General features: G+C 44.6%; 1 protein-coding gene and 1 pseudogene across 9 annotated transcripts in view; one reads left to right on the top strand and one right to left on the bottom strand.

Moving 5' to 3' along the window:
• The window catches only part of SLC1A2 (solute carrier family 1 member 2), a 152,513-nt gene that overhangs the window by 64,178 nt on the left and 65,903 nt on the right, over window positions 1–22,432 (top strand). The gene's annotated exons all lie outside the window — the stretch shown is intronic.
• On the bottom strand, window positions 2,527–3,187 carry LOC140613481 (actin-related protein 2/3 complex subunit 3 pseudogene; annotated as a pseudogene).

Raw genomic sequence — 22,432 nt, 5'->3', positions numbered from 1 at the left:
GCAAAGTTCACATGTTTTACGAAGTGTTTTATGGTCAAGCTGTGCTTGGAAGCCTGGTCCTTGGCAAGAGTTATTAGGTGTGATGGTCTCAACAGGAGGAGGGGGCTGGGGGGGGCATGAGACACGGGCGAGGGAAGAGGCAAGAGGGTTGCTTGGACTCGCCAGGCTGCTTACATCAGCCTGTTTGTTGTTTTTTAAAAATCACTCCTATTATTATTATTTTTTTTACCCTTGGGGCATACAAAACTCAACTTACAGACGAACCCAAACTACTTGTCAGTCACTTGCTCTCTGTCTGAAACAGCTGCGAAGCACAGTTGAGTGGTCCCGTTATCTCACTGCCTTTGGGGTTTAAAAGTGCGTCTGGGTCACTTCCAATTCGGGGTGCAGGAATCTGATCCAATCAGGGTGCTCGGAACTCGAGAAGCCCTTATGGGGTGCGGCTGGGGGGCTCAGTGGTTGAGAGTCTGCCTTCGGCTCAGGGTGTGATCCAGGTCCTGGGATCGAGTCCCACATGGGGCTCCCCGCAGGGCGCCTGCTTCTCCTTCTGCCTGTGTCTCTGCCTCTCTCATGTCTCTGTCTCATGAATAAATAAATAAAATTTAAAAACAAAAGAAATAAAAGAAGTCCTTACTAGTCCTGAGGGAGGGGCAGTGAGCAGGATGTGCTCCTCATTGGCTCAGGTTAATCTCTCAGGCCCCCAGACTGAGGGAAGAGCCTCCGATTCTTTTGGAAATTCAGAACCAGCATATTGTCTAGAGAAGGGATGTGGTCACCTCTTGGTCTCTCCCCCCAGGAGGGATGGCAGTCGGGAACCAAGTGCTATGTCTGAAGCAACAAGCTTCAATGGTTGGAGTAGAGATTCTTAACCAGGGACCACAGATAAAGGGCTTCCAAGGTCTGGAGTTGTAAGGAAATTTTTTCTGCATATGCATTTCCAGGGGGATGGCCCTTAAACTCCATCAGGCACTAGCTTGCCTGCGTGCAGGTGGGGAGGAGATCCTTCCTGCAGTTCCTAGAATTCACCACCTTGCTCCTGCCTCAGAGCTTTTGCACTTGCTGTTCCCTCTCTCAGAATACTCTTCTCTAAGATCCCACGTGGGCAGCCTCACTTTCTTCAAGTCACTAATTAAATGTCACCTTCCTGACCACCTTGTATAAAATAGTACCCATCACTCTCTATCCTATTCACCAACAGGTCATATCCTTGTTCTTTATAGAACTTACTGCTATATGACACTGATTCTTTGTTTATTAGCTCCTGCCTTTAGTAGGTTAGCCTCCATTGTGTTCACTGCTATATCTGTTGCATCTAGAATTGTGCCAAGTTCAAAGGAGATGCTTGGTAAATATCTGAATGGATGAATCAGTGAGCAAATTAATGACATTGATCATATTTGGGTCTTAGATGTAAAAAAAATTTTTTTTAATTTAAAAATTTTTTTAAAGATTTTTAAAAATTTATTTATTCATTTTATATATATATATATAGAGAGAGAGAGAGATATCTCTCTCATTATATATATATATATATATATAGAGAGAGAGAGATATCTCTCATAGAGAGAGAGAGAGAGAGAGAGAGAGAAGCAGGCTCCATGCCGGGAGCCCAACATGGGACTCAATCCCGGGACTCCAGGATCACGCCCTGGGCCAAAGGCAGGCACTGAACCGCTGAGCCACCCAGGGATCCCCCCCAAATTTTTTTTGGTGATAGAAGACAAGAGTCTGGGTTCTCAGTGGGGTCAATTCTTGGCTGTGTCCCTTGGGTCCCAGACATTGGAAATGCTGTGAAATGATCGCCAGGGCACGGCCATAGATGTTTCGGCAGGGGCCTTCTAGAGATTTCACAGTGTTGGCGCATCTCTTGTTAATTTTATCAAACCTTTGAAAACACCAGATGCCAGATCTCTCTGTGTGTGTGTTTGTGTGTGTGTGTGTGTGTCTCAAAATGGAGAGGTCAGCTCCTGGTACACAGATATCATTATCATTATTATTAATTGTCCCCATGTGCAGATGGGTTGCTGCCAATTCTGACCCATCAGCGAGCTCTCAGTGACTTGTGTGAGACTTCACAGTAGGTCAGGGTCCCCCTTGCGAACTGCAGTCCCACCCTAGAGTCACTATTATCAGATTCTGGAGAAGATGTCCAAGGGGTTGACCTTGAGTGACCAGGGCCAGTTAGAGGCTAGCAGTTTCTTTTTCTTTTCTTTTTTCTTTCTTTCTCTTTCTTTCTTTCTTTCTTTCTTTCTTTCTTTCTTTCTTTCTTTCTTTCTTTCTTTCTTTCTTTCTTTCTTTCTTTCTTCCTTCCTTCCTTCCTTCCTTCCTTCCTTCCATCTTTCTTTCTTTCTTTCTTTCTTTCTTTCTTTCTTTCTTCTTTCTTTCTTGTTAGAAATTTCTTTACTATTACTTATTAAGCACCAGCTTAATACTGCAGAAAATTTCAAATCACCCTTCAACAACCCATTCTTCCCTCCCCCCACCCAAGTTCTTGATAAAGAGCTCTTCAAGTGAAGAAGACTTCCCTTCTTCTGTATAAAACTTTCTCAAATAAAGGCAAAGAACTGTGTACATCTTGCTGTAAAACGCTGCCCACAGCTGTGGAAAGTGTCTGCCCAGGCTCCTTTCACTGTCCAAGTCCTGAAAGACTCTTGTTCATGAACTGTCTCTTCACAAAGCAAGTCCACCCCTTGCTTGGTTTATCATTCTGAGGGTCAAAAACTTTTTCACAAAGTCACAGTCCAGTCTCTTGTCTCAGCTGCTGTAACTAGGCCCTCATCACCTCATCTTCCTGTTTGTTTGCAGGTTTGGCATAAATTGCATTAAGTGGAAAACCAGGCTTTCCAGGAATGGGGAAATTAGTGATTCCCAGTGTATACATTTCTTTTTCACCTTGGCTTTTGGAATTACACTTTTGGAGTTTCTTTAGACACTCAGAAATGTAGAGTGTTATATATATCAAGGTTCTATCAGCTTCATTTTAAAAAAATTTATCAGCTTCATTCTTAATGTCATAGTTTTTGAAGAAGGCATTGGCTTTGAAGTAATAGATGGCTCCATCCACAATATCTGTATCTTTTGTCTCTCTAGGGGCGGGTCCTTTGAATTGACTTCTGATAGGCAGTAATGCCATGTTTCCAATGGGTTTGGTGTCAGGGTCCATGAGAGAAGAGCGGTAAGCCGTCATCTTGGCAGCGACGGGGTTTCAACCCAGACCCTATGTGAATGGGAGGCAACTGCCTTTTCTTCTGATCAAGGCAAAGTGGAATTAAGACTAGGAAAAGAGAGTCTGTATTTTCCTGTCATTTTAAAGGGGAGAACCGAAGGTACCACTCTCTTCCAGGAAGTACCTTCCTTCTGTGAGAAATAAACCCTGGTGTCTCCTGACAGATTATTTGCTATGTTTCTTGAGCATAAACCTCAGAATCATTTTTGCAGAGTTGATCTTTTGTGACAACTCTCTGCATCAGGTAGGCTTGGAAGTGAATTCAGCACATAGAGCTATTACCTCCTGGTAACCTCTTTTATACATGGAAGCTTCTGAGACTCATCTTTGGAAAAGTTAGTGTTTTCCTGCATTAAAAAACAGAACACTGTTCTCTTCCAAACATTTTAGATGGCTCATTCATCATTTATCAAAAGAAATTTTATTTTTTTAATTTATTTTACTTTTTTCTAGAAATTTTAATTATACAGTATAATACAGGAACATAACATTGTTTTAAAAGCTAAAACCTACCAAAAAACCCCTCCACAAACATAAAAAGACCCCTTATATACCTGATTCTGAAGCCCAGTCCCATTTCCAGAGGTAACCTCTACAAATAGCTTTTTGCTTCTTCCAGAATTTCTCTCCATGCATTGTAAATGTACAAGTTCATGAATAATTTTTATATATCTATATTTTGGACATTTTTCCATGTCAGTTCATATGTCAATGCATCATTCTTTTCAACAGGAACATAGTCTTTCATTGCATCAAAACATACCTGAATATAGTCAGTCACTCCTTTATTTGGTGGAAGTCAGGTTACTTCCCAGTTTTTACTGTTACAAACAAGTCTGCGAAGAATATACGTCTTTGTGTATGCGCACACGTAGTTCTCCAGGACAGATTTTAAGAAAAATATTTTTGCTGGGTCAAAGGGTATTGCAGACTTTTTATTTTGATGAAAACTACCAGGGATCCCTGGGTGGCGCAGCGGTTTGGCGCCTGCCTTTGGCCCAGGGCCCGATCCTGGAGACCCGGGATCGAATCCCACATCGGGCTCCCGGTGCATGGAGCCTGCTTCTCCCTCTGCCTGTGTCTCTGCCTCTCTCTCTCTCTCTGTGTGTGTGTGACTATCATAAATAAATTAAAAAAATTAAAAAAAAAACAAAACTACCAAATTGACCCTCCTTCCACCCTGGTCTTACCAACATAGACACCCACGTTTAATTTCCCATGTCCCTGCCAATCAGAGATGTGACGAATTTGAGAAAGTTTTGCGAATTTGATGTGTAAATGATTTTAATTTCCTTTGCTCTGATTTCTAAGATGGTTGAGGATCTTTACGTACAGTGCTGTATGTTGGTGGTTTTTTGACATGGTTTCAAACATTTTCACTTGTAGGACTGTTTCAGAAATGCCTCTCCTCCAGGGCAGATATGCAGCCAGTAGTTAAAATATTGAAATAGTTTCATCCTTGTAGGTAAAGTGTGCCTGCCCCAAGTCACAATTCCAGGGCTCCTCCCCCTGCCTCTCTGGCACCTTGCCGGGACCTCCCAGTGAGGCAGTTAATATGCAGCTTATGCAGATAACCTTCAAGACCCTGCTCTATTGCAAAACCTGCCTCTATTCAGATTGTTTGACCCCATGATTCACCATTTACAAAATATTTCCAGGAGTCCCTCCCCAGCTCTCAACCGAAGGTACTCAAACTGTGTTTTATACTTTTAGCAGTTTGTGGCCTGTGAGAATCACGGTAACGTCCTGCTGGTTTGCTTCTTGAACTGGGCCCTGCTTTGGATGCCGATTTCCTAGGATTATGCTTACATAATTTCCTTTTGACCTTAGCCTGCACAATGTAATCCGGGAGGGCACGCTGGGGGAATAAGATGACCCTTACGTAACTTATTACGTAAGAGCCGGGAGACCTGAATCTCTTCGGAGCATCTGCAGAGTTTTCTAAGAAGTCTGAAGGTTCATTTTGATAGAAGTTTGTTGTCTTTCAGCCAATTGAGTTCTTTAAAAAGCATTTCTTTATTTCTGAAATAGGCGAAGGGAAGGGGGAAAGAAAAGGACAGTATTGCTGTTATGTGGCAGGCTTGTAGAAGAAATGCTCGCCATCTAATTTAAGCTTCTCTACAATCCTCTTTCCTTGAATGGATAAGGGAACAGGCTCTAGGGATCAGAGTGGGTTGCTGAGGTTCATTCAGCTAGAGAGCAGTAGCACCGAGCCATAAAGCCCACTCAGCTTCTTCCTATGGAAAGCACCTGTACATGTGTATACCTAGGGTGGGGGACAGAGTGACTCACAGTCACCCTGCACAGTCCGCTTCATGTCCTATTCTCTTGAAGTCTTAAATTTTGCCCACTGGCTGTAGTGAGGTCGATGGGGAGCTCAGATCATTCCAAGAACTTCAAGTACCTTAGAGTCAAGGCAGGCTGAGTCCACCCCTTTGATCTCTGGGCCAGGGAAGCCCTGTCCTGTCCCTGGCTGTGTGCAAATGGACTGGAGTTTTTGTGGCTGGAACTTTGGACTCCCTGATGTCACCCTTTCACCTTTACCTCTGAACGAGGGTAGACCCAAAAACAACAGGTCTCGTGTAACATGTTTGCCTGGCACGAGCTTGGTCCTGTGTCTCCTCTCTGCTTAGGAAGTGACACGTGAGCAAAACTCACACCAGGGTGAATGTCTGCTTGGCCAGTATAACAAAGCCTCGAAGGAAAAAGCTTATCCAGGCAGCCCAGAGAAATGGGGCTCTGGTCATTTAACTTTTAGGGTCACTAGAAGATAGAACTAAAAGGGGTTTGTTGTTAAATATATTTTTGGTAATTCCCTCTTATTTTTAATCTTCCTATTGAAAAAGTAATAAACACACATGGGATAACATTCAGACCGTACTAAAGAGTATGTAGGGATCCGTGAGTCCCTCTCTCACCTGAGATGCCTATGTACTCATTCTTTGCCTCAGAGGCCACTGCTATTAATAGTGTCCTATCCTTCCAGAAATATTATCTGTAATCCATCTGTCCATCCATCCATCCATCCATTCATCCATCCATTCATCCATCCATCCTCCATCTCAACTTAAGCTTAACTCTTATGGTTGAAAATCATTCAAAATTCTGAAATTCACTCTCTTGGTTTGGTGTGTTGGGGCCAGTTACACTCCTGACAGAGGATCTTGCATGTCCCCTACGATGCCTCTCTGAGGTCTGGTTCTTATTCTAAAGTTCTACACCTGGTGAAGGTGTACCATTGGGTCACACACCAACCAAAGACCTTTCTGAGAGATTGTTTCCATACCCTGTGCTAGACTATTTCTTCTGGATTCTTTCTCTTTAAAGCAGAATATAAGAAGATACAGTAGAGGAGGAAATGTATTTTTTTCCTCTGCCCTTCTAGGTTCTTGACTGAGACCCCCCGACTCCACCCTGTAACAAAAAGAAAAACAAATGTAATTGTATATGTATGTCCAGGAGCCCCACAAAGCTATGAGACCCAAAGGCAGCCAGGCAATTGAGACGTACATGCCATCCTGAGCTAAAGGAAGAGATGGGGCTTCAAGGAGGAGAAAGGCAACAATAACCAGAAAAAGAAGAAGAGCAAATGTCTGGTAAAAAATGTGTTTGCCCTGCTGTACAGATAAGTCTTGCAGACGAAAATGTTATCTCTGATAATAGTTCCCTTCCTGGTACAGACCTGCTTTCTGAATTCTTTTAGGCAGTTTAGGAGGTAAAAAGCTTTTCCTGAGTCTGGTAGGTCTCGATTGCCTTCAGCTGAAAATAATTCTTGTGCCAAAGAGGCCTATTTTGGGGTGGCCTATTCTGCTCCCCTACAATGTCCTGCTGGATGGATAGTTCAAGTTAGGTGAGATTTCACAGAATCTGTGCTTCTTCAAAGGCTGCTTTCATTCATTCCTTGCCTGAGAAGGGTCCTCACCCACACTCCTGCTCCCTGCATTAAGACTGCCTGATTACACATATGTTGATTGCTGAGCAGCTGAGTGTGTTAACAGGAGGAGGTCAGTTTTCTCAATGGCACTTTTTCCCCCCTGTTAAGTATAGCAAGAATGAAGGGCTGAGAAATGGCTATGATACCACTTTCCGTTACAACTTCCTCCAAGTTACCACATGAGGAGCCAGGACTCTGCTGGACCTTGTCTTGGGATAGTCAGAAGTGGAAAACAGGATAATTCCCAAAGAGCTGCCCTCTAAAGAACAGAGATGTGATTGGAAATGTTCCTTCTTCAAAGATAGGAAAATAACCTGTTGGTTCTGTCCCTGTCCTAACCAGATCTTCTGTAGAGCTCTAGACACTGGTTCCTTCATCTTGCAGAGCTCAGTGTAGACCTGGATCCTAGTTTCTGCCACTCATGGCTATGTGATTTGGGGCAGATAAAGTCTTAGTGGGGAAAATGATTATGACAATTTCAAAGGATTGTTTTGTTTTAGTTGCAGGTACTAGAAGCCTAACTTAATTTGACTTAAACTAACAAGAAAGGTATTGGCTTATTAGTTAAAAAGTCTACCAGTAGCTTAGGCAGAGTTGGATGCAGAGGCTAAAATCTTATCATCAAGATGCATTTTTTTTTTCTCCATCTCTCTTTATTTTAAAGCACAGGCAAGTCATTTCCATGAAGGCTCTTGGCAGCTCTGAACTTGCATCCTAGTAGCTCAGAAATGTCAGCAAAAAGGAGCTTTTTGGGGCCACTATTTCCAGCAAAAGGCTTAGGATTGAATCCCACGTTCCTACCCCTAAATCTTCATGGTCATGAGGATGAAATATCCTGATTCTCCAGGCCTGAGATGGGCAATGGGTCAGCTCCACCGAAAGGAGAGGAGATGCGTAGAGGGTCAGGAGTAGAGGAGAAGAGGTGTCCTGAGAGTAATTGGGAGACTAGAACAAAAGAGTAGTAAATGGATACTAGGTAGGCAAGAGGCTTGCAGTATAGGGGCTAAATGAGGTGGATCAGCAAACATTCTCTGTAAAGGAACAGATAACAAATGTTTTAGGGTTTCTGTTGCACTTACTTAACATTGCCTTTGTAGTGCAAAAGCCACCATAGGCAGTAGTTAAATGATGAGCCTGGCTCATCAAGTGTTCTAATAAAACTTTATTTACCAAAATAAAGCAGTGGGTCAGATTTGATCCATGGCTATAGTTTGTTGACCTGTGGTCTAAAAGATAGATTGCACATGCAGAGAATAGAATCTTCTTTTTGTACTTATTCCAGAAACTTCAACAAATGACATCTGGCACATATAAAATACTTAACAAATGCTGGCCATTATTATTATGCTGTAAGGCCAATAACAGTGATAACATTAATGATAATTACAATAACACTAATTGCATAATTGGATATAATGAATTATGAGTAATAGGTCATCCAAATTTTCAAGGGTTGTTTCTATACTATTAGGGCAGCTTCCATTCTACATACTTATAGAGCTGGAAGGAACCACAGAGGCATCCAATTCTAATACCGCATTTTACAGATGAATCTTAGGCTCACACAGGAGATGACACGTGTATAGGTTTACATAGCAAACTAGTGATAGTTTTGAAATTTGTAGCTGTTTCCTTCAGCCCTTCTCCTGTAGCTTTGAGCCACTATCTGATGGACACATGGTGTGCCTAGTACATTTGAGCACACAGGTAGAGTCAGAGCGTGAAGATTCACTGATTTTTACATTCAAACTGGATAGCATGGTGACTTAGTATCGTTATGATTCTAGGCATATTCTTGAGCTGGTGGAAAGACCTGGTTTTGGACCAGCATGTGTTTATGACTCATGAGAACTCCCTGCTGATGGGATGACTCAGATATCTGTTTTATACAAAAATTACTAAACACCTCTTGCTCCGTTTGAAAACAATGAATAAAACGACAAGTTATTCATTGCCTTACTTACTACTTCTTCGTCACTATTTCCATTGACTTAGCATGCTGGCAACCATCTAAAAACAGCATGTCTTCAGTTTGCGTGCTGGTAAAGGGCTTCCTCCCAAATCTCCCATCAGCATGGACAGAGAGAGATCCATGGACACTTTTGTCTGCACTTAGTGGGACAGACCCATTGGCCAAATTCTTCATGGTGGATAAAACTCTCCTTGGGTTTTGGTTAACCAGCAGTGATGGAGTGATCCAGGAGGGTGGGTATTTTAGAAGCACAGCTCTTTAGCATTTTTCTCCCTAAAGTTGATTTCCAACTGTTATTACTCAGGGTCACTTACATAAATCAATGAAAAGAAATATTTTCATGAATCAAAACTGTGTCATAGAATCCTCTGGACTCAAGTACTAAAGAGACCTCAGTAAACAGAATGGAGCATTTGAGATTGATTGATTTTTAAGGCAAAGGTCAGCAAATTTTTCTGTACAGGGTCAGATAATCAATATTGTAGACTTCTTGGGTCATGTGGTGGGCTGTGATTTGCCGACCCCTGTTAAACTCTAGTTAGTGTTAAAGAGCAGACCAAAAGATGGAGTATTTGAATTGGCTATCAGTTACTTGAATATAGTCTTTAAAAACTTGGGCTTTGAATTGGATAGATTTAAGTGTAGCCCTGTGGTTCTGTTGCTTAGTGGGTGATTTAAGGCAGGTTAGTTGCCTTGTGTTCCTTGTCTGTAAAATAGAGACAGTAATAACCCCTTTGTAGACTTGTGTGGAACCAGCAAAGGAAGTCACTTACCCCAGAGCTGGTATGCTGCCTAAAGATAGTACTATAATTAGTACTGTTATTGATAACCAAACCCAGTGGGTAAAAGGAGATAATTAATAGCATAAAATTAAGGCAATAAATTGCCTCTCTGGTCAGCTTCAAAGGGAACTAGGGAACCCAGAAACCTTTTCCATCATCTTCTATGGGGTAAGTCTGGGACTGTACCAGTTTTGCTTTGCATCGTTGAAAGGAGCCTCATGCTAACTCATGACAGACAGTCTTTCCTTCTCTGAAAAATGAGGCCTCACATCACTCAGAGGAAAATCTCAAATTAGAAATCCTTTGGGATCCCTGGGTGGCGCAGCGGTTTGGCGCCTGCCTTTGGCCCAGGGCGCTATCCTGGAGACCCGGGATCGAATCCCACATCGGGCTCCCGGTGCATGGAGCCTGCTTCTCCCTCTGCCTGTGTCTCTGCCTCTCTCTCTCTCTCTGTGACTATCATAAATAAATAAAAAAAAAAATTAAAAAAAAAAAAAAGAGAAATCCTTTGCTGAACATTCTCTTTAGCCATGGAATGAGACCAAATGGCCTGCTCTGGATCAGAATCATCAATGTCATCTGAGAACAAGTGGTGAGGAGTGACTGCGGGCCGTAGGAGCTCTGGGACCTCGGCTCATTAGTTCCCAGTGACTTCATCATGTTGCCTCCTGTCATTTTGCAACTTCTGTTGCTAAGGCTGACATTAGAAAGAATTTGGCCGGAAGCCACATATGTGTTCAACATCCTTAGGGAATATAGCTTTCAATAACTAAATTTTATAGATACAGATATAGAAATACAGATATTTTTGCAGAATTATGAGCTATGAGGTTGAGGTTGGATATGTTGGGAGACAGGTGAATGACAAGTTTACCCAAGAATGGCAAAATAGGGCGCCTGGGTGGCTCAGTCAGTTGGGCGTCCAGCTCTTGATTTTGGTTCAGGACATGATCTTGGGGACCTGGGATCAAGCCCTGCATCAGGATCCAAGCTCAGCAGGGAGATGCTTGAGATGCTGTCTCTCCCTCTGCCCCTCTGACTGCTTGCATTCCCTCTCTCTTTCTTATAAATAAATAAATAAATAAATAAATAAATAAATAAATAAATAAATCTTTTTTTAAAATGGCAAAATAAAACAATGAAAAGCATCAGCCCTTTCAATCTATACACACCTACACATAAACACACACTTTCCCTGGGACAATTCAAGGTCAGGCCCATGATGCAATAGCTAAGGAACATCTAAGAATGTCATTCTCATGAGCTTCCAGGTTCTTGCAGTTAGTATGTTGTAGTGAGAAAGGATTAGATTTTTAATAGACATAGACCAGGATGGGAATCCTACCTCTGCCCTTTCCTGTTTGATAACAGGCAACTTACTTAATTTTGCTTCCTAATCTGTAAAATGACTAACAATCACTTCTCAAGTGATATAAAATGTCCATCAGAGATACTACAAATAGCTGCTGTCTTTCTGACTGTACGGGCTGGCATCCCAATGACCAAATCTCCATACCCCGCCTCCCCACTCTAGACTTGTAAAAAACAGACTGAAGTTACTCTCAGCATTTTAACACATGCTAAGTCATTACTCTAGAGAGTTATGATCCTGGAGCCACTGATAATAAGGAAGTCTGCTGAGAAGACGATGAAAGCTGGTCCCACTCTCTGTAATCCACTAGCCAGTCCTGATTATTTCCCAGGTATTGCTTCTGCCTGTGCTCAGAAAAGGTGAGATTGCAGGTCATTGGCTTCATGCTTTCACGCTTGTCCCCTGGGAAATTTGCCTCGAAGTTGAAAATTATGTGACATCCTTAGTAATAACATGATTCACTCTGCTGAACCACCCTGTGCCTACTTTGTAGCCTGCCCCCCTCCCCCCCAAAAAATACTCATTCCTGTTTGCAGATTTAATCTAAGTGCACAGGGAAAGCTCTCATCTCTACAATGATGAAGTCAAATGGGACAGAGGTTGCTAACTCAATAGGAGCCAGGAAAGTACGTGAAATTAAGGAGCAGTTCACTTGCCTCTTAATGCTTCTTTCAGAAAAATAGTGCAAGCACAATGACAAATGGTTTTTGATGCTTGGCCTTGGTGTTAGGGAAGCAATAAGGATTGATGGGGACTGTGGCCAATAGGAAAACCCATGTCTGTCTAAAGGAGAATCACTTCTCAGTTCTAGCTGATTGTTGCCACTCAGAAATCTAGGTTCCAGGGTATCTAGATCTTCCAGCACTTAAGAGAAGGGAGAAATCTGGATTTTGATGTGAAATCTAATAGATTTTAAATGTTGTGAAATGATTCAAATGAAAAAGCAACCACCATAAAGACAACAATAATCTTGTGTTACCCTGGAGTTTATAAGCACTTATATAGACCCACAGGGAGACCTGGTGGGGAAAAAAATGAAGTTGAGGGGGAAGAAATGGTTGTGTGGACTAACACCCCCAAAATTTCATATGGCATTTATTGTAACACTCTACAAGTAGAAAAGCTTGACATTGTTGTTCAGGTTTTATCATGTGCCTTAGATGCTATTTAAGAAAGCAGGTAAGCAAATGAATGGGAAATATCAGAAAGGGAGACAGAACATGAAGACTCCTAACTCTGGGAAACGAACTAGGGGTGGGGGAAGGGGAGGTGGGCGGGGGGTGGGGGTGACTGGGTGATGGGCACTGAGGGGGGCACTTGATGGGATGAGCACTGGGTGTTACTCTATATGTTGGCAAATTGAACACCAATAAAAATAAATTTATAAAAAAAAAGAGCAGGTAAGCACTGCTAACAATTTTCAGTACAAGTTAAAACAAAGAACATTGACGTTCAGCTGAAATTTTAAACAAGTCACAATTTACTGGCATTTATCGCTGCCAATTGAAAGAGGTTTTAGAATTAATACCCGACTTGTTATCATTGGCATTGTTGAAGTTACTACTTATTAAGCTTATCTATGAAGAAAAAGAATCCTTATGTAAAAGGGAGGAATAGATTCAGTGACTTCTCTCCATTATTTTGGGTGTGATGGTCTGGGACAAGGTCATAGTTTCTTACTGGTAAGTAAGAGACATTGTGTGAACGCTTGATAAGTAGGGAGGGATGGTGACCGAGACCCACTCTGGGAGCACGTGTGAGCAGCAACAGCTGGGCAGCTGTTGGATAGCCCATCAGGCTGTGTTTTGCTGATAGGTCTAAGGAAGTTGAGAGGGAAAAATGAAGTAAAGAGAAGAGGAGAGACATGTTGGGGAGTATGAGGAGGAAGAAGAAAGATGCCAACATGGGGTACCTTGGTTAAGTGCACTGTTTTTGGCTCAGGTCATGATCTCCGGGTTCTGGGGTCAAGGCCCACACTGTCTTTGGCTTAGGTCGTGATCTCTAGGTCCTGGGATCCAACCCTGCATCAGGCTTCTTGCTCAGCAGGGAGTCTGCTTCTCTTTCTCTCTGTCTCTCTCTCTCTCTTAAATTAATAAGTAATATCTTAAAAAGAGAGAGAGAGAGAGAGATGATTACAATGAAGTTTTATTATGTGTGTGCTGCTTGGTGTGTGATGTAAACCCTCTTCCTCTTCTCCCCATCTTGTATAATAATGATTTCTCAGGACCGGATTGTGGGGTTGGATCTGTTCCCAAGTAAGGCACAAAGGGCTGAGTGTGAGCTGAATGCGGCCTCAGGGCAGATGGGGAGAGGGTGGGTAGAGGAAGGAGGCAAGATTGCCTACAGTGGAAGAGCCTGCCACTTCTGTATTAACTCAAGGCCCTAGGATGTGCTGAGATCCAGGGAACTCATTTCAGAGAACACTACAGATCTTATCCAGCCCCTAGTCCTATGTTTTGTCCTAGCACTTAATTCGACCTACCAGTTTTTACTACCAGTTTTTACTGAATACGTATAAGTGCCTGGCATTGTGCGTACCGTGATATAGCAGATTCAAGCGAAGACAGGGCATGATTTTGCTTTGATGTCATGATTTAAGGGCCAGCTAGATAAGTCACTCACTCAGGAAAAAACCCTGCTCTGAACTAAATTAAAGAGTTTACAAGTTGAGCAAGATTGAACTATTCTTCCCAAGCACCTGGATGAAGGGCACTCACCTCAGCTGCCAGGGAATGAAGTGGTGTTGATGGTTCACAGCAAACATACCGGACCACTTCCTGGGGTGTCGAGGGGAGGTGGGGCTGGAATGACTTCAGGAAGTGCATAAAAGGTTCAGTTGTGTCCACTCATAGTAATTTGAGGCTGCGGTTACTTTTGGCAAGGTCGCTGGATGTCAGTTGGAGCTTTGGGAGACCCCAGGCTAAGGAGTTTCATGCACCCTTTCCTTGCGCTTCGTTTGGCTCCTCTCTGAATCCATACCCATGGGGGGAACCTCTTACCCAGTGCCTGACTTGGGAGGACTCTTGCCACTTCCTGCCAAGGGCATTTCCCAGCTCTGTAGAATTGGGTCCCCCTAGTACCTCCAAATCGTTATGTCTCCACAGATGCTTATTGAGCATCTAATCTGTATTGGGCCCAGGGGAAGAGACAGGCCTTTCCTATATAGGATCTAACATCTACTGGGGAAGGCATTAAGGAAACAACATGGTTGTGATGAAATGTGAAATGCAGCATCGTAGAGGCATGAAAAGTAAGCTGGGGCTTAGGAAAGGATTATTCAAAGAAGCAACATCTGGGGCACTTGGGTGGCTCAGGTGGTTACGTGTCTGACTCTTGATTTTGGCTCAGATCATGATCTCAGGGTCCTGAGACTGAGGCCCACATCAGGCTCTGTGCTCAGTGGGGATTCCCTCTCCCTCTGACCCTCCTCTGGCTCACACTCACCCTCTCTCTCTTTTTAAAAAAAAAAACCCAAAACTCCCCCAAAGAACAAACAAACAAACAAACAAAAAAACAAAAAGCAAAGGAGCAACATCAAAGAGTCCATTAAGATTTCAGGTTCTCAAAAAAAAAAAAAAAAAGATTTCAGGTTCTCATGTGAGAAGCACTACACCCCCCAAACACCAAGCACTGCATCTGTCTATTAAAAACTGGGAAGTGGGTAACCAAAGAGGATGTAGTCGGCCCGTGGGCTATGGCATGTCCACGTCCACTTTGGGCACAGCGAAGTGACTGTTTCTGTGAGTGGCCAGTGTAAGAAATGCACAGTCTTCTCTTAAAGATGATTTCCCAGCTGGTGACCTGATGGCTCCATTGATTTCACTGTAAGGTCAGCGTATGGAGCTAGTGTAGGAGTGACTGGGCTCGGGGAGCGGAGATGACTGGTGGGGTCAGCAGGGACTGACTAGCTGATAAGGAGCCACAAAGGTTGTTAGTGGCTAATTAGAAGGAATGAAGTAAGAAGAGACCCAAATCCATGCTCCTGCGCCCAGCCCCCTGCTTCCCCGGGGTTGGCGGGGTGGTCCTGAGATGCCTCCTGGGGTGACAGGAGCCATCAGAGTCTTGGCGTGGGCCCACCTTCGGCGTTGAGTAGCTGGTGGCTGGCTAAGGAGAGAAAACCGTGGCTTCAGTCTGGGTCTAGCACCTCCTCTGTGCTGGAAGAAGGGGGGAAAGGCGGTGTCGGGGGTTCGCCTGCATCTCACCAGAGAGGCTGAGCACACTGCCTCTCTGGAGGGAGCTCTAGAAAGTGCAGAGTGGGTACTAAGAGGGTCTCTGTGTCTTGCCTCTTGGGTTTATTGTAAACGTGGAGTGAGACAATGTAGGAAACCCTTAGCCTGAGGTCGGGGACCACGTTAGTTTTCTATCGTTGCTATAACAAACTACCACCAGTTGAGTGTTTTGAAACAATACAGTTCTTACACTTCTGGAGGCCTGAAGTCCACAGTGGGTCTCACGGGGCTGAGTTCTTTACTGGAGGCTCTAAGGAAGAATGTCTTTCCTCGCCTTTGCCAGCTTCTAGAAGCCACCCACATATCCCTTGGCTCATGGCCCCTTCCTCTCTCTGCAAAGCCAGCAGTGTGGGGCCAGGGCCGAGTCTTGCTCATGCTGCTGTCTCTCCACTTCCCGCCTGTCCTGCCTCCCGTCCACGTGCAGACCTTCGTGGTTACACTGAGCCCACCTGGGTAATCCAAGATAAACTCTCCACCTCAAGGTTGGCAGCCTTAATTCCTTTTGGCTGTGTCACTCACCTCATCACAGGTTCTGGGGATTAGGACATGGACATTTTGCGGCCGGTGGGGGACGTTATTATGCCTACTGTGCACACACTAAAATGTCAGTCGATGGTCCCTATTTATTCCCAGCGCTCCTTCAGAGGTGGGATAAAGCCTGGGCTCTGGCCGGTTCTGAAGTGCCCCAAGTAGAGGGCTGGAAAGCCTGCCTTGACTCGCCCAGGGGAGCAGGGATGTGGCCAGACCCCACCTGGAGGGCTGTGCCCAGTCCCGGAGGCGCATCCTCAGGGGATGTAAGTGGTTCGGGTGCTGCAACCTGGACGGGGAGGAGCTTGAGGACCAGAAAACCCTGAGCAGAGAGAAGAGCTGCCTTCATGGGCCTGCAAGGTTGGTGGAGGGAGAGGGAGGCAGGCTTTGCGTATTGTTGAGGGTCATGTTATGGTGAAGAGCGTGCGCCTCTTGCTCCGGGAGAGCTGGCTTCCAACCCCAGCTCAGCCCCTCACCAGCCATTGGGCAGATGGCTTCACTTCTGATCTCCAGTGTTTTCCTCCACTAAGAAGGAATAGTAGTAGTATCTGCCTTGCGAGAGTGTTGGGAGGAAGGAATGAAATAGTGCACGTGAAGCAGCTAGTACGTTGCCCGATGGTCGTCTAACCTGCAGGGGAACAGATCTAGGTCTGTCCTGAGGGAGGAGCTTTGTGGTCGCCCAAGCTGTGCGGTGACAGGACGGTGAGGCGGGTGATGTACCAGGTCCCTGACCAGACACTGGCACAGACGTAGACTGCAACGAAGTCACCTGGGTGCTTTTTAAAAAGCTCAGAGATCTGTGCCCCCGCCCAGACATGCTCATTGGGATATTCAGAGATGGGGCTTTGAGATTTGTTGGATTTTTTTGGCCTAGTAGCTTTTATTTTCTGGAAGCAGCTTTAGATTCATAGCAAAATTGAACAGCAAGTACAGGGATTTCCTACGCACCCCCTGCCGTGTCCTCAGACACCTGCAGGACTTCCCGACCATCAACAGCCCCCACTAGCGAGGTTCATTTGTTACACCCGAGGAACCTACATGGGTGCATCGTTACTCCCCTGGGTCCATAGTTGACATAGGGTTCATTCTTGGCCTTGAACGTTCTGTGGGTTTGGACAAATGTTTAATGTGTATCCCCTACTAGAGAATCATGCACAGTATAGCTGCTCTAAAAATCCTTGTACTTCACCTGTTCCCCCCTCCCTTGCCCAATCCGCAGCAAGCACTAGTCCTCTTACTAACTCCGTAGTTTTGCCTTTTTCAGAATGTTCTATATATATTACGTAGTCTTTTGGGTTAGCTTCTTTCACTTAGTTATGTGCGTCTAAGTTTCTTCCATGTCTTTTCATGGCTTGGTAGCCCTTTTCTTAAAAAAAATTTTATTGTTAGGTCTGAATAATATTCCATTGTCTGGAGGTACCAAAGTTTATTGATCCATTCACCTACTGCAAGACATCTCGGTTGCCTCCAAATTTTGGCAATTTCATAACTTCATAATTATAAAGCTGCCATAAACATCCACGTGTGGACATAAAATTTTGGAGATCTGTGTTTTTTACAGGTGATTCAGAGACAGATTTGGGGCCTCTGGACCAGATAGTCATTGGTCCTGAGGTTGATGGTGGACTGGAAGCCTCGCCAGTCCCAGAATTCTAGGATTCTGTGAGGACGGCGCGTAGCTCGTACACCAGGCTCTGATTTGGACTGGACATTTGCCTTCTTCCCCTGCTCCCCTGTAAGCAAAATCACTCTTTTGCCTGCATGCTCAGTGTCAATGTTTATTGCTAAGCACAAAATTACCAAGTATAAAGAGTAATTTTTCTAGGACTGGAGAGAGCTGACCTGGCTTTCCGGGTTCAGGACTGGCTGCATTTATATAGTATTTACCTTGTGAGGTTATTGTGAGAATTAATTGAGTTCCTAAGTATAAAATGCTTAGAAAAGTAAGCTTTGCACAAACGTTACTTGCAGTCATTATAGCCCTCAGAATTTGTATGCTTATTACTGGTTACCAGTTGAGTCCTTCTGAGTGGTGGGAGTCCTTCCTGGTGAGGGGCCCAGGGTCATTTCACATCAGCAAGTGCTGCCTGAGACCCCAGAAATAGGTTGGCACCTGTGCACACTAGATATCCAAGGGGAGGAGTTAATAGGTACCTGCGGGGCACCTCTGAGGCCAGGAGCTTGCATTGTCACAGGTAGGCAACCAGGCAATGGCTTCCTGGAGCTCCTTTCACCCTTTCCTCACCTGCCGCCATGCTACTCTCTCTGCTTTCTTTTCTGGGTGCGCCTTGGTGGATTTGGAAGTTTGAAGGTGCCTGTCACTCTGCAAATACTCCTAGAAAGGATGTGCCCAGAGAAGATCCCCAAGGACTCAAAGGCAGATGGCAGCACAGATTTAATCCTGGCTGCTCAACCACCTGTTCGAACCCTGGCTTTGTCGCTTCTAAGTTTTATGAGCTCTGGCAAGTTGCAGGATGTCCATTTCTAAGGTGGGATCATTCATCCCCTCCCAGGGATGCCTTGAAGACAAAATAACATGAGGGGTATGACATTTTGTGACATCAGCCCTTGTTAACTTATGAACATATTATTAACTGACTTCCTAATAAATTCAACTGATGGACAGTTGGTTATTGTTTATAATTTAAAAGATGAACACAAGGAGAAGAGCCTGGAGGGAGCCTTCTTATGGAAGAGAAGGGAAGGTGATATGTTGAGGACCTTTGCAGCTCTGAGCATGGGAAAGCAGAAGGAAGATAAAGACCACAGACATCTTTGTGGGCCAGTGAGACACTTTCTATAACCCAAGCCACCCCAAATCCCACTGTTTGTTTGTTTTGTTTTGTTTTGTTTTTGTCTCGTCTGAAGGAGACTTTCACATGTCTCCCATGTATAAGGTGTTTTGGGGGCAAAATTAGCACCTGTGCTTTTGTCAGCAAAGCCACCACTATAGGAATCAGCCATTTGGGGACCAACAACATAATTTAGCTTGCCCATTTATTTTATTTTATTTTTTAATTTTTATTTATTTATTTTTGCCCGTTTATTTTAAGCTTTTTATCGAAGTCTAACGCACATACAGAACACACACATCTTAAGTGACCAGCTTGAATAAATTTCTCAAATTGAACACACATGTGAAACTAGCATCCAGATTAAAAACAAAAAGAAAAAAGAAAAAGGAAATTATTAGTATTCCAGAAACCCTGGTGAGGCCACAGAGTTTTAAACACAGTTGACTTCAGAACTGACCCTGGGCAGTAGCATGTACTTGGCAAAGTTTATGTCTGATGTTCTGAGCCCCTCTCCTTTCACTTGGCTTCTGGGTGTGGTTCTGGCCAGGACTCATGTCAGATTTGCAAGGTTCTCCTTAGCAAATCCTGTTTTTAGGGAGAGATCTGAGAAGCTCCTTCATGCTGGGTTGTTGGGGAAGGGGTTGCCTTTTCCATGGCCTTCTGTCTTCAAACTGAGATGCAAAGGACAGGACTCTCAAGCAGGAATTTCAGGCATCTGGGAGCCCAAAAGGGCACCTTTGAAGCCCTCCAGAAAAGCTTAAGGGAGTCCTGAAACATCTCCCCACAAAAGCATGGTATGGCGTTTCCAGGGCCAGCCCCAGGAAATCTCACTATTTACAGGGTCATGGTGATCACTTGTCTTCTTGTTTGGCTTTGACACTGCAATTGCAAGGTTGGCTGCATGTTCTAGAAGGAGAGAAAAGGCACATAGACTACTCGGCTCAAGAAGGGAAAGGACCACACTGATGAAAAACAGTTAAGTTGTGACCAAACTGCCCAGAAAGTTCCAGCCACTGCTTGCCGTGCCTGGCTTCTGCCTGGGGCCTGAAGGCACTGTGACTAATTAAGCCACTTAGTCAACATCCCAGCTGCTCCCCTGCCTGGCAGGCTAGGAGGGCTCATCCTGGAAGCTTCAGGGGCTAGAAGGAGAACTTCCCGTGCTTGAGGGCCAGATCCAGAGCTCTGTTAATGAATAGTGCTTCCAGAAGAGTCCTTCTGGCAAAGGGAAGAAGCTCTTTGGCTCTTTGGTAGAAGGGCATTTTGGAAGGTCCAGATTTAGAGCTGTTGATTTCGGCAGTTGGATCCTAAGGCGCCTTCCTGTGTCCTCACCAGTTTCCCCTTTTCCCCTGAAGGCCTCATTATCTGAGCCCAGATTGGTTCATGGCTTCGTCTTCCCCCGAGGGTGCTGGGAGCACTGGGGCCTGCCACACTTTGGGCAGGGCAGCCGCATCAAAGCTGCCAGTAGGGAAGGGCCAGCTCTACCCAGTGTCACCCTGCCCCTTCCTGCTACCTATGGGTTATCCTAATGCAGGTGTTCCCTGCAGTGCTTTTTATCTTGTTGCCCATTCATTCATTCAACATGCAAAAATTGAGCATCAACTATATACCAGGAAACCATGCTGGGTGTGAGGGAGACTGAGTCAAGTAAGACAAGCCTGTGCCCTCATTGTGTGTGTGTGGGGGGGGGGGGGCGGCAAATAATTGTGATAGATACCTCAACAAAGGGCAGCATAGGCCAGCACAGGTCAGCCTAGGTAAGTACAGGTAAGCACAGGTAAGCTGCAGGAGGAGCATCTGAAAGTCAACAAAGACTTCCCGAGGGAAGTCATACCCGAATTGAGTCTTGAAGAAGAAAGAGAAGTTAGTCTAATAAGGCTGGGTGGGAGGGGAGGGTGGGGAGGACATTTTAGCCGGAGGAAACCTTTTGCTTCAAGGCAGATTGGAATGAGGGCCGAGTTCCCTGTGACTGCAACCCCGGAATGCACGCCGCACGAATTTCCCCGTTTACTGGAATTAGTTGTGTGACGTGGCCTAATGGGTTTTCATGTTGTTCGATGAAACAGAGGTGGGTAGCAGTTACTTCGGGAGTAACAGGGCTCTGGAGACAGGGCTGGCCAGTGTCCTCCTGGGCCATGGCATAATCTTTATTTTTAGAAGAGGTTCCCAATTTGAGATGATTAAACACCCCACCCCAGTCTCTCTACCCAGGCTGGGAGGGTCCCTGTTCCTTGGTATGTCTTATTTCTGTTTTGGGTGGTGAGCCTTTCCAGAAATGGGCAAATCTGTTGTGTTGAGGCTGGCCTAAATCCCTAACCTTAGGAGGATATCACAAAAATCCAGAGGTTTTTATATTTAAGACTATATTCCTAATGTTCTTTGAGAGGTTATCCAGTCATTCCACAGCAGAGTTGCCTACAGCGTAGAAACTTTCCAGGTCCCCACCCACTCTGGCTCTTCTGGGACTTCCTTTTCGTAAAAAGCACAAGTATCCTTTGTTGCCAAAACTCAACTCACTAAAACTCAACTATAAAGAAATGGTCTTAATGATCATTTTGCACCATTGTAGGCATTGAAGACAAAAAAAGGAAACTAATATTGGGTATCAATTACATGTTACATACTCTGCAGTGCTTTCCTGAGTATTATCTCATTGAAGCTCTACGCTACCCCAGTGAGTTGGGTGCTGTGGTCCAAGAAATCAGTGCCTTATCCCAGGCACGGCAGGGAAAGGAGATTTCAACCAAGACCCCCATGGCCGTGTAATTATGTAATTGTATTCCACCAAGGAACCTTTTGGCAGCTGCGAATCAGTTGGTGGCTGGTGCTTTAACTTCTGTTTCTGGGAAAAATGAATGTTGTTTTTATTAATCTCTTCAGAATACTGTCTCCCGTAACTTCTTCCTGGCTCCATGTGTGAGGACACTCAAAAGTCCCAGTGGGCTCTGTGTTTGCCACTCACAGCATTATCCAGTGGGGGCCCATTGGTTTGGGAAATGATAAGAAGACTTCTTTCCTGCAGTTTTTCCTCTTGAATGTTTCTGTGAGTGGATGAATCTCCGATTCCACGAGAGTTGACTCTGAATGATAAGGGCGGTCCCTCAATGAGTTAGGGGTGAATTTGGCAATTGGCTGGTCCCAATGCTGGTCCACCTGTTTGACTCTGTTCCTGTGGCACTGAGCTGCTCATCTTAGAAACCTAGACTGAGAACTGGGTGAGGGTGGGTGGGGGATTAAGAAGATGCCTGTGTCTCAACTGTGGTAGTGAATTTGAACCCTAACTCAGCATTAGCAGTGCTACAAAAACATGCTTTTGGAAAGTGAAACATGGAGGTAAGGACATGAAGAAATGGTGACCATTTTCACTGTTGGTTGGTCTCCTGTCTCTAAGTCACATGTCTGCCTCTCCCTGTGGGGACTGATATGTAGCAATTGGGCTGTCCCCTCATGGTTGATGAAATGATTCATCTCATGGTAAACGCTAAGCTTATTCAGTCCCGAGTGACTAAAAAGGAGGCTACCGAGGGTAGTTAAGAGCCTCTCCCCACCCCCCCCCAGAGAATCACAGAATCTTAGAACATTAATGAATTTCTAGTT

The sequence above is a fragment of the Canis lupus genome, chromosome 21, assembly GCF_048164855.1.
Source record: "Canis lupus baileyi chromosome 21, mCanLup2.hap1, whole genome shotgun sequence".
NCBI classification, from domain to species: Eukaryota; Metazoa; Chordata; class Mammalia; order Carnivora; family Canidae; genus Canis; species Canis lupus.
Note: the sequence above shows the minus strand (reverse complement) of the source record. Positions and strands in the feature narration are given on the sequence as shown.